This window comes from Phyllostomus hastatus, unplaced genomic scaffold, assembly GCF_019186645.2.
Source record: "Phyllostomus hastatus isolate PE091 unplaced genomic scaffold, TTU_PhHast_1.1 phas_scaffold_46, whole genome shotgun sequence".
NCBI lineage: Eukaryota > Metazoa > Chordata > Mammalia > Chiroptera > Phyllostomidae > Phyllostomus > Phyllostomus hastatus.
The window spans coordinates 36,818,816-36,830,954 of record NW_025334032.1 but is presented as its reverse complement, the minus strand read 5'-3'; the positions used below and the strand labels follow the sequence as shown (position 1 = coordinate 36,830,954).

The 12,139-nt window shown below is 47.9% G+C and overlaps 1 protein-coding gene across 2 annotated transcripts in view; it reads right to left on the bottom strand.

Moving 5' to 3' along the window:
* FAT1 (FAT atypical cadherin 1) overlaps positions 1 to 6,636 on the bottom strand; it is a 127,257-nt gene extending 120,621 nt beyond the window's left edge. For both annotated transcript variants that reach the window (XM_045821178.1, XM_045821179.1), the window contains exon 1: positions 5,667 to 6,636. The gene's annotated coding sequence lies outside the window, so the exon portion shown is untranslated. The remainder of the gene's footprint in view (positions 1 to 5,666) is intronic.
* Positions 6,637 to 12,139: the final 5,503 nt, after the last annotated feature.

Genomic DNA, 12,139 nt, shown 5'->3' with positions numbered 1-12,139 from the left:
GGTCCCCGCTCACTGGGGTATTATGGGGAACTGCCCTGACCCTGATGGATGTTACTGTTGGTTCGTCTTTTCTCCTGCACTGGACTGTAAGCTCCTTGAAGGCAGAAATACGACTTGTTCACCCTGTCCTGGGGCAGAGGAGATCCACAGTTACTGGGTTTGTGAGTGAACAGATGGATGAGGATTCAGAAGGGAGAATGGAAGCAGGACGGAAGGACCAGAGGGGAGGGAAGGAGGGATAACACGAGACAATAACACATCCACCGCTCTGAAACTGACAGGAAACCCAGGTGCAACCACCAGGCCAGTAAGGACACTGCAGATGGCTGCCCTGGAGAAGGCTCTAACTTCCAGCAGCTCAGAGAGAGGTCACCACCTCTCTCCATCACCACCTCTCTCCAAATGCCTCCAAATTGGGTTAGAGGTGATGCTAGATCAGGGTCTGTGCTGCAGAGTTTAGCATGAAGTTGTACACATACCTGAATATTCCATGAAGGACAAGGATTAAACAATGATTCTCCTACATGGTTTGTGTAAGACATTTAATTATAAATTCATCTCCACATATATAATAAACTATAAAATTAAGCAAGAATTTTGGCAATACACTTGAAGCTGGGACTGAAAAGAAAGATGAATTTAAAAAAAAACTTTAAAAGATAAAATATACAGATTCTTCATCTGACCATCTACACTTTTGAAATGAAAAGCTCCTCTCAGATATGAGAAAACAGCAACTTCCTGGTCTTCATTAAATGAGTTACCTGCATCACTCATTTCAAAAACTCCTGCCCAGTACCTAAGGATAAACTAACACTTGCAAACTGAACAATTCAGTGAGACAGAGAGATACAGTTGGGCTTCATCATCTACATGATTCCATCAAAAGAATGCTTCCCCACTGCAATTTCCCACCCATAGAGGCTAAGCACACACCTAGCCTTCTGGCTTCCGGCTATGAAGGAAGTCAGGTCCTGTGCACCAGAGAGTAGGCCTATGGTTGATACAACATTGGAGGCAACAACAACAAACTAGTTTGATTCAGTTTCTTGGCACTATGTAACATCTGCAAAACCTGGGTGGAGCACAGGTGGCTGAGACTTGCTAAGAGAGTTAAAAACAGATCCTCACCCTTTCACCTACCACATTCATAGGCTCAGGAGCGCAGTCTAAGGGGGAGGGGGGTGAAAACTTCAGTCTGCACGTAATTTTGAGATTCCTCTTTTGGCACCTGTCTATAATATGGATTTGAATAACCTATTAACATAGTAAGAACCTTCTGGGGAGACTTCTAGGAAATCATTAAAAGATACCAATGAACATACAGTTGGCCTGAATGAGTTTATGAAATCCTCGACCAATCTCACCTCCTTTCAGAATGATAAAGAATCTGGCTCATTTAAAATGTTCATGTGTGCAAGAAATGGGCCTACAAATCCATGCAAACTTTATTCAACTGAAACCCTGCATTGAACTTGTTGATTGCCATGTCTGGCATGATTTAGAGTTCTAGCAACTGTTTTTAAAACTATGTAATGTTTTAAGGGTTTTTACATCCATCTTAAAACTTAAATAGATACCAAGGTAAGGGACTAGTAACTGTGGAACCAGAGCTGTCCTCCTGAAACACGATGACAAAGCCAAGCATCAGAGTTATCCGATGTAACTAGAGAAACAAACTTCCATGAGTAACTTCACTAACTAGATGTGCTGCATAAACACCACAACCCTGAGAGCAATACCGGCAACTAGTGCCATGTCTAGTATCAACACGCGCAAGGTATCTTCGGAAACCACCGGAACCTACGTCTGAATATATAAAGACTTAAGAAACTGCTTCTGTAAAGATAAGTAAATAAAAAGAAAATATGCCTTTTAAGTATTTTCCCGATTGTAATAGTCACTGCAAATGCCCAATTTAAAAAAAAAAAACATCGACTCTACCAGGCACCAGGGAGGTGCTTAACAAAAGCCACTTAATGTAACCACAGATCAGAAGCATGGGGAGGGGGACCCCTTTAACTGCATAGAAAATATTTATGAGTTTACTTTCCTTATGCATACAATTGGGTCCTTGTTTTCAAAGCCCTGCAACTCCCATCAATGGAACAAAAAAACTTAAGAGACAGCAGAAAGTTAGCTTCCTAGGAGAAGGCACTTTGAGTAAGGAAGAGCACCAAAGAACCAGAATCTTTTTTTAAAAAACCGATTTCACAAGTTTCTCGTCTTGAAAAGATAGAAACAAACGGATACACTGTGCGAAGGTTTAGCCGGCAATTTTTCAATCACATCTACCTACATTCAGCCAGTTAGTCCTGAAACCTCGGAGCCGCGCTCCTTCGGGGCACAAAACATCTGGGAGAACAACTCTGCGACTCCATTTCAAAGATGCCATCTGACGACTGGCCTCTCCTTTCACCTCTCCTCCACTGTGAGTGCTATTTCATAAACTGGAAGAATCAACCCAGCAGAGCGATCAGCGAGCCCTTACAGACAACGACTGTTCCCGAAGAGCGCGGAGCGCGCTGGGCAAGTTTCCCAGCTCCAGGGCGCAGCGGAAGTCCTCGCCCCCGGGGCCACCCGGTAGCCGCGCGCGCCGCGGCGCCGCTTTGATTTCCAGCAATGGCTCCAGGACCAGACCGGTGCTGCTGGGGCCGGCTGGCTGGCGAGCCGATTCCTATTCCCTGCACGTCGTTGCGACTCGTTCCCCCTCCCGCCCCTGCGCCCCGCCCCCGCCCCCGCGCCTGGCCACCGATCCCTGAGCCAGCAATGAACTTTTCAGTGGGCAGGCGCCACGGCACTGCCCACCTTCCAGCCCGGCTTTCTTTCACCCCCTCTTCCAGAGCTCCAGCAGGAGCACTGTCTGCAGCTGGGCAATCTGGCGAAAGCACCCCGGGAGCTCCAAGTCCGCCATCCGACACAGCTCGCTGCATGTCTCCCCGGGCACCGGCGGCGGGGCGCCCCTCGCCCACCCTCCCCGAAGCTCCAACTTCGTTCCTATCAAACTTACAGCAAAGTTGGCCTCAGGGGGCGGTGGCGGTGGCGCTTTCTGAGGCCGCGCACCTCGTCGCCTCAAGGCTCCCCGGGGCAGGGATCGGGCTGGCCGGGGGAGTCACTGGGCCCGCAGAGCCGCATAGTGTCGCGGGCCAGGTGTCGCCCGCCCCTCGCGGACCCCACTCCCGGGATCGCAGGCACCGAGTAGATCCCTCCGCCCGCGGCCACGCCCGCGAGCGCCGGCGCTCGTTTCTCCGGCTCGGAAACTCGAGCAGACTTTCCCTGGCGGCGGCACTCTGAGCCCGGGGATCCCCGGCGACCATGCCCCGTAGGGAGTCAGAGACCCCCTTCGGCTCCAGCCGCCAACTCCTGGCGTGGAGTCCGGCGAGTACCCAGGGCGAGCTTGAGACACCCCGAGGAACCGCGTGGGGCTTGCTCTAGTGCCTGTGTCGTTAGGGCCAGCACAGATTTGTGCAGAGAATTAATTTGTAATGCTTCTTACTGGGAAAGGGAAAGTTGAAAAAAAAAAAAAGCCATCTAAGGCTAATGAAAAAGCTTCCCACGCCTCCCTTTAGATTGTCTAGAACCCTCAGGGAATTCCTAAATCTGCATTTGAATGCCTCGGTTCCGGGTCTGCAGTAGCTTGGAGGGGAGGAGGTGTAAAAACCCTCCAAAAGGTCTGAAAGGAATGCAGTTAGATCGGAATGACTTCCTCCCTAAATCATTAAGATCCGGAAAGATAAGAGCGCTTCCTCCGAGACCTCTTAGTGCGGAGCTAGTTAGTCCCCACAACCTCCCCGACCGCGGTGAGGAACCCCAACACCCGCCTCCGCCGGCGAGCACTCGCGACTCGCAGGTCTGCGGGACAAAAGGCATCTGTGCCTCCTCGTGCGCTTTGCCAGCCGGCTAACCGGCTAAGTCACACCCTGCGCACGGAACCCTTTCTGACTTGAAACTACAAGTTCCCGAGGGAGAAAGGGAAGCCCCGGGCGTCCAGACTCCCCCTGCGGGGACTCCCCACGCCGGGCGCGCAATCCCGCGTTCCCTACAGGGAGCCGATCTCAGCGCCAGCCAAGCTCCAGACGCCCGGGCTCCGGGCAGCTGAGACGCCGCGGAAGCCTGGAATGCTCCCGGGCTTTGGGAAACAGCCCCGAGAAGAGGGCGGACATGACCTCGGAAAGTTTCTGGGGCTCGAACAATTTAACTCTGTGAGGACAAAGAGGTCTGATTTCCCCGGAGCCGGTGGAGGGGGCTGCTGGGTGAACCGCCCGGCAGATGGGGGCGAGGGAGTCTAGGGTCAAAGGGCCAATTTCCTTGGTTCAACATTAATGCAGTCTCCTCTTAAACCATCTTAAAGAAGGTGATGGAAAAAATAAAGGTGTCTAGCAGGTTATGGCTGGGAAGGAAAAATAATGCCTGCGGCGTGAGTATGCTGGTGCCTAGCACTAAGAAGAGTACGTTGCGTGTTCCCTGCGCATTATTCAGAATACACACAAACTCACACCCCCAACAAACACTACCATCCGAACACGGCCACAAATGCGCAAAGTGCTCCTGCAGTTATAGGTCAGTTTCATACATGGACACCTCAGAAGTAGGTGATCTTCAAACTCAAATCGGTGTTCGCCATTTGCCGAGTTGTAACTCTTAACCAAACACATCCACACAAGATACACCAACAGCGGGGGGTGAGGCGGTAAAAGTGAAAAGACACCTTCCCGCAACATAAAATCACAAGCTCTCTTTAATGGCACGAAAGAATTCCTGCAGAAAATTACCATTCGCTAATAAATAACAACGCTTACTCCAGCTGTAACGTCTGCTTGGGAGTCCCGGTGTTCCAGGCTTACTAAGAAACCTAATTGCCTGGATGAAGTTGCACTTGGTCGCCACAGGTACAGCAGAGAGCCAAGGATGGAGATTTCAGACTCCGGCGCTGCCACGTTGTTACCGATCCTTTACCCCCAACGGAACAAAATAGAGGTGCCTTTTGGGTACCGTCGAATTACCTTGGCATGGAAGAGAAATGCAGTTCGAGCTCCACGTTTCTCCTTTCAATAGTCGGCCCTCCCTAACCTTGTCCCCAAAGGCCTTTGGAAATTAGGGGAGTGGGGGACGGTTCCTGAAAAACAAAAACGCTTTCCTCCAGCACCTCCTCTGAATCCAGTCCACTCAAACTACTATTTGTAAGTGACATACAGAAGGGGCCGGAGTAGATGGTAAGTGAAGGCTAGGGTAGCGGCGACGGAGTTCACGCCCACGTCCCAGGAGCAGGTCCAAGTTCGCCGTGCGCAGAGAACCCGGCAGGGAGCGCGCTCCCGGCCCGGTGACCAGCCTAGAGGGCGCTGCGCCACTGTGAATGGCGCGGTCCGGGATGCGCCCTCCCTAGGCACCATTTCTATAATAAGTTACATCCAAAATAATGCACAAACAGCATAGCTTTTCAAGTTCTTTTGAACAGTGCTATGTGTGCATTTTATGAATCCCCAAACCCATGCATGCCGATCTTTCGTTTTCCAGCCACGCACAGCCAGAGGGGAGCGCAGCTCGCCGAGGGGAGAGCCTGTAGGATGCACACGCTTCCCTGCACTAGGTTAGAACCCAATACCCCACGTAATTTCATTTACGTTTAAACTTAAATACATAAGGCTTCCATTAAACAAAGAACTCACCAGTCCAGCCGAGTCCTCGGTGCTCTGCTTTAAAGTCTTCGGCGGCTCCGTAATCCCCCAAGCGATTTGGATATTTGTTACAAGCCGTTTCTGAAGTACCAACTTTGCCTCCCACGGATCCTCAGCATGTCCCCGACAAGAGTGCGTTCCACCCGCGCTGCCCGGACCCAGGTGGCCGCATCTCCGGAGGCTTCAGTCCTGGGTGAAACTTAAGCACCGAAACGAGGCGAGCGGAGAGTGCGCGAGGGCTAGAAAGAGGGCCGAAGAGAAGCCAAGTTTGTCCGGACTTGTCCAGGCAGCAAACCGCCGAGTTTGAGAGTTGCGGCCGGGAGCTGCGGCGGATCACTGCCTCTTTCCCCACTCCCTCCCTCTTGGGAGAGCTGGGGGGAGGGGAGGTGACGTCAGCGCCCCGCCTCGCCCCAACCGGGAGGCTGGGAAGGGATTCTCCGGCGGGGTCCGCCTCCGGGACAGTAGCGGCGGCGAGCCGGGAAGCTGGAGCCGGCTCACCTGCCCAGCTGCGGTCCCTCCCGCGCAGCGTCTGCGCCTCTGCCCCGCCGCGTCTCCGGGCTCCGCAGACCGCAGGCGTTTCTCCAGCCCAGCACCGGAGCGGCCCCCGGCCCCGCTGCGCGCCCCTCTCTGGCTGCCTTTCAAGCCCCCTCCGGCAGCGATTCCCACGCCTGGAACTGCAGGTGATGCTCTCCCTCTGCTGCAGCTGAACGGCGGCGTCGCGACGTGTTGCCTGCTCGGGTGTTGCAGGAAGGAAACACGAACAGTCCCTGCAGACCGGCCTGGACGACCTGACTTGTACTTTGTAGCCCTCCAACTTCTGGGGGTGATATATTTTAAATACTTCTTGTGCTCTAGCGCTGTTTGTGGTCTTTGTGTTGAAAATCACGGAGCCATATTTTAAGCTCCCAACCCTTTCCAAAAGCGCCTACGTTTTCAGACTGTACTCTGAGGCAGAGAAGGTTCCGAGGGGTGGGGGGGAGAAATGGGGGAGGAGCCAATTTGTGATGTTTCTTACAAGTCTTCACAGGGGCCAATACACAGAGGAGTTGTCTACTCCTCGTAGTGTAGACTGAGATACTCGCCAACACTGTTGATGTTTAATTTATATGCGAATGCGTCGTTTTTATGTAAGCGTCCAGGCCCCGGAGAATTTTTTTAGTGTCGCTAAATTACTAAAATAAAATATCCCCCGAACAGCCTGAGATTCCCAGGGAGTCATTTCTGTGAGTTGGTTGACACTATTCCCAGAAAGTTAGCATGAAAATTCCAGGATACCTAGGAAGGGGCCGGAGTGGGGGGAGGGGGCGTTGCTGGGAGTGGCTTCCATCACTGCATTTGCAGTCGTCGATGTAAATCTAGTGGTCATTTCAGCTGACCCTTGTGTTTGAAAGGCAAAGAGCAAAACCCGGAAGGCACAGGACATAGGAGGCAGAATGAAACACTTAAGAGAATGAAAGATTAAATGTTGGAGTGGTGTATGTGCTTAGTCTTGAGAAAGTCATGTAACCTACCTAAATTTCAGTTTTCTCTTCTGTGGGAGGGGAGTAATATCGGTTCCACGAGGTAAAAATGTACTCACGTGTTTGTCCATTCAAAGACTGTGTATCGAGTGCCATTTACTTGCCAGGGAGATAGCATTCAGTCGCGCAGACAGCACTCTTGCTGATGAACACGCTGTAAAGAGTCTAGCAAGCACAGAGTAGTTAATATATTTTCTTACCCACGCTTGTTCTTTACAATGTCTCCCTTTTCTCATCTGTAAAATTAGGAAGGGCTCAAGGGAGGTTATCGCAAATAATTCAGAATAGTTTTTGATTTGCAAGGAGGGGAGAACACGGAGAGGCTAGGAGAGCTGACAGCTACAGGAAAGGCCCTTAGAGGGCCCGGAAATACTTGGGGGCTGCCCCCAAGGTAGCAGGTTCTTGAGGAGGGAGGAGGCCACCAAAGGAAAGACTGGCTTGAAGGCCAGCCTGTCAGCCCAGAGGACAGACCCCTCATGCTTCCCTATGTCAACTGAACCCGCCCACTCCTTGTATGTCAATAGCTGAAACGAGAAACTGACCACACATGACAATTCTGTAGATGACATGCATGAATCCCCCCTCCCAGCCACTGCTGTGCAGGCCAGTTTGGTTTGCCGTACTAATCTATAGAGCTATCACAGATAAATCTAATTACTTCTATTAAAAAACGACATGAGAGGAACTCATATATAATAATTAATGGAATTAATCAAAATAGCTACTTTTACAAACAAGGGTGGTGATTTCTGGCAGGGGAAGGCATGAGGGAACTAAATGGTAATGGAAAAAGTACAGTGAAGATTTCATTTTAAAAAATAAATAAATACATAAATAAAAACAACTCGGTAGTGGTCACCGAGTTGTTCAGGGCCAGTGAAAGAGCACTTTTACTGTGGACCACATTGTTGAAGACTTTGCTATGGTTTTTGAAGGCTACGTCAAGTATCACGATATTGACTCATCCGATACTGAGTAACTTCCACAGTAAAAAGAAAAAAAATAACAACCACAAAATAGAATCACAGAAGGATTTATTTACTCATTCCACAAATATTTATTAAGTACCAACAATACAGAAAGTGAAATCAGGACGCTAGTGAGTAAGGTATGTTTGGTGATTAAGAAATATTGACTCAGCTTAACAAAGGTAAAAATGCCTCAAGTGGAGGAAACTTGAAACCCTCGTGTTAAATCGCAAGTGTAGAATTGCTAACTTATGAGAATTAGATTGATTAGCAGCCATTGTTTTGTATTGTAATAACCGTAGGCATAGTATAAATTTCATACACCAAGTGATGGCTGCAGAGTGCTGCAGGTGACACGTGGTTATCTGTAGTCCATTTGAAATGTGGAATGACTGAAGAGGGTGGGGAGAGGGGAAGCAAATATTTGAAATTTGGAAAATCCTAAGCTTTTTGGTAAGAAATTGTGATTTTCACTTACATTCTTTAAGGATATAAAAGTCTGATAGTTTCTGTAGTTAAATTAAACCATAACCATTGTTGATCATGGGGCAGATAATGTTCGCCTGCAGAGAAAGTTATAATCTAAGAATTTAAAAAAGAGCCCCTGAGGTTTTTTGTATAATTGCATTGATTTATGTATTTATGTGAATTTATAAACTGCAGTAAGTTTTGAATGAGGTTCATCTAGTCTGATATAAGTAAATAAATGAGCCTGTAGACTGACTGCCCCAAACTAAAAAGTACGGTACTTGGAATTGCATTCTTAATGGTTGTAGTGTTGGTGAAGTACTAGTATGCAGAAAACAAAGGGATTACACACACACACACACACACACACACACACACACACAGAAATATTAACATGGCTGCACATGCCCTTTCAGTGGTATTCCGTCATCGCTGAGTACTAAAACCAGAGGAAATACTAAATTTGAAGCAAGAAAGAACTCTAAGACATTTTCAGGTGTAGTCCTAGGACTGAGTAACTGTAAGTTGGTGGACTGATTGCCCTCTGTTCCTTTTCACGGCTTTCTCACCTGCCTGCACCCCTTTTCTGCCTGTGCTTCCTGAAGGCGGCATGCTATTCAGCCCTTTCCACTGCCCCGTGCTTTGGAATTATCTTATCCTTTGCACGCAAATGCAGCTCTCCCTGGGATCTGCCCGTCCTTTCCGAGGGGGGAAGGGGATTAGAACTGACCAGGACTGAACTTGACGAGGACAAAGAGTGGTAGATTGATACTATGGGTATCAATACATTAATATTCCTGGCCCTTTCCAAGTTCACTAGAACAAGGGTTCTGTTTTTTATGAATTAATTAACTTATTTTTATTTTTTCTTTATTTTTATTGACACTATTACAGAAGAACAAGAATAGTCTTAAACTACATCTCAAAGGTAAAATTTTACCCTTAATGGTGAAAATCCAGATGCTATCACGGGTTGGCAAAATATTTGGAGGTATGGCAAATCGCCCACGGGGTGGCTGACCATTAACGCAACAATGAGAAAGGACTAAGTATACCTTCACTGTAGGGACAGATACATAGTGGAACAGGCTGGTGGTGGACTTTCTATTCCTACAAATATGAGACCAGCATTCCCAAGTGGTCAGGCAACAGATCTTGCGGGAGAAATATAATGCCTGTGATATTTTCCCCGTGCAGTGATTGAAGGATTCTAGGCCTGGCTTTTTGAACAGTAAGCAATGAGTCACACAGAAATGTAAATATATTTTGTCAATAGAGAGAGTAGAAAGAACATTACACTTGAGGTCAGTAAATCTGGTTTGAGTTTCATCTTTGCCACATCCACTCTAAGGTATTTGGTTATTACTGAATTTAGGGAGTCTTTCGTCTATCAAGGTGTGTCTCCAAAAAGACCTTCAAAAAATGCGCCTCACCAATTGTGAGAGATTTGGGTAAAAATAAAAGACAACAACTATGATGCCATCATTCTACTCAAATATACCCACTATGTCTCACCTCGGTCATGAGGTTGTGTAGAACCAATAGCAATAAGTAACATTGATGTAATGCCAACTATGTTCCAAACTCTACCAGCTTCTTTGTATGCAACACTCTTAGGTCATTTTTATAAAATCCTGTAGGATAGCAGCAATTACTACCTACCGCCGTGTTACAGATGAGAAAGTGAGGTGTAGGTAGGTTAGATAACTCACACTGAACCCCCTTGTGGACTGAAACCCAAGGCTGGCTGTCTCCGCAGCCAACACTCTTGTCAATGTGATGCCCTAGCTCCCCGTTCTCCAGCCCCATTTGTACCCTTCGAGAATCCAAGCTGTTGCGGTCAGCAATGTTGTGGTTTAAGAAGCATCCTAAGAGGAGAACAACAACAACAACAAAAAATTTGTCGAATGATGGCTGGAGGAATATTCTCCTTTCAGCAGCTACACTGAATGGGGATTTTTAAACATTGTTTAAGAGGGGGCCCTTGAATCGTAGAGTGAGAGCATTGCTGAACGTGTTGAGACGTGTAAATGTAATACATATCATTTGTTTGGCTTACCTATTTCCCTAGGCGGATATGCATGCTCTATAAACACATTTCTTTTCAACTCAGAATTGTGGTCTGGCTTCTAACTTCAGTCTGAACAGCAGAAAAATACACACCAATGATTCTCAATGAATTCTGACAGGGACTATCTCACAGGATTTCATGATCAGCATTTCAATTTATACTTTGCTTTCTCCTTTGCCGGTCTGGACCGACCGACGAGCGTGCCTTGATCTCACCAGTTCTCTTTCATCTACTCTTCCTCACGTGACCACAGGGGCAGCTCCCTCATTCTATGTTTATTGATTTAGTGTTACTCTTAAGAGCTCATCTCTCCTCCCAGTAGGAATTGTTGGCCATACAAGCTAATCTGATATAGAAACTAAGAGGACCCCACTTGGGGAAGGAGAACTGTGATGGACCCCAACATGCTTCCTCTAACAGATGTTCTGTCTGAGCCCATCATGGTAGTCCTGTGCTCCTCGTCACGAGCATGGGGACCAAGTGTAGCCAGTGAGATGCGAGAGGGAGTTTGTGGGAGGCCCCTGGGAAACGTTTTCTCCCTCCTAAGAGAGACCCAGGAGAGACATAGTGTCTTCAGTGGACGCGGTCAGGTTGGGATACGGTGCCTGGGGCTGCCGCAGCCTTGCTGAGGGCGGAGCCTGCACCAGGGAGGCAGATGAGAGTTCTCAATGGATGGAAGCAACTCTCTCTCTGAAGGTTGGCTTCACGCAACACTTCCTTTTATGGGTGAGCATGAGTCTCCGTCTTATTTAAGTTGGCTAGTGTCAGAATTCGGGTTACCAGTCCCTGGCAGCATCTCCCACAGCTAGGTAATCCTTTTGAAAGTGGACTAGGAAATATCTGAAAGAAAACAACAATGAACCTCCTCAACTCACTGGTCAATCGGAACTGAGACCGACTATAGTGACCAGATGGAGAGACTCTTGGACCTTTCCCTCAGTGTCAGACCTTGTTAGATACAAAGGGATGCGGCCTCGTACATGTGCATTTGGCTCTTACTACAACAACGATGAGAATAAAACATGAAATTTTACTTGTTTAACCAAAAGATTTATCTTCATTCTTACTATTCTTTCCTCTCAGGTGTCCAAAACCTTTCTAGCCTATTTTCCAGTATCTTTGTAATGACCTCCCAAAAGTAACCTCCTAGAATCTGCAGTGAGTGTTAACCAAACCCTGACTTCAGATAATTACCAGAGGCTGATACGGTCAGCTGGAGTGCCCACGGCCAGTAAATCCACGACGTTGGGAATTTAAATCTATTGGTACCTCCAACTGCCAACATTGAATGCCATACCAAAAAGTGAAATCAGTTTGTACACCATGCGGGGCCCACTTCGCCCACACTTTGCCCTTTATTTGAAATAGAATTATTTTTTTAAAAAAAGTCTACATTAAAATATGCTTTGGTTGATGATAAGGTTCTCTTTAAGTCAG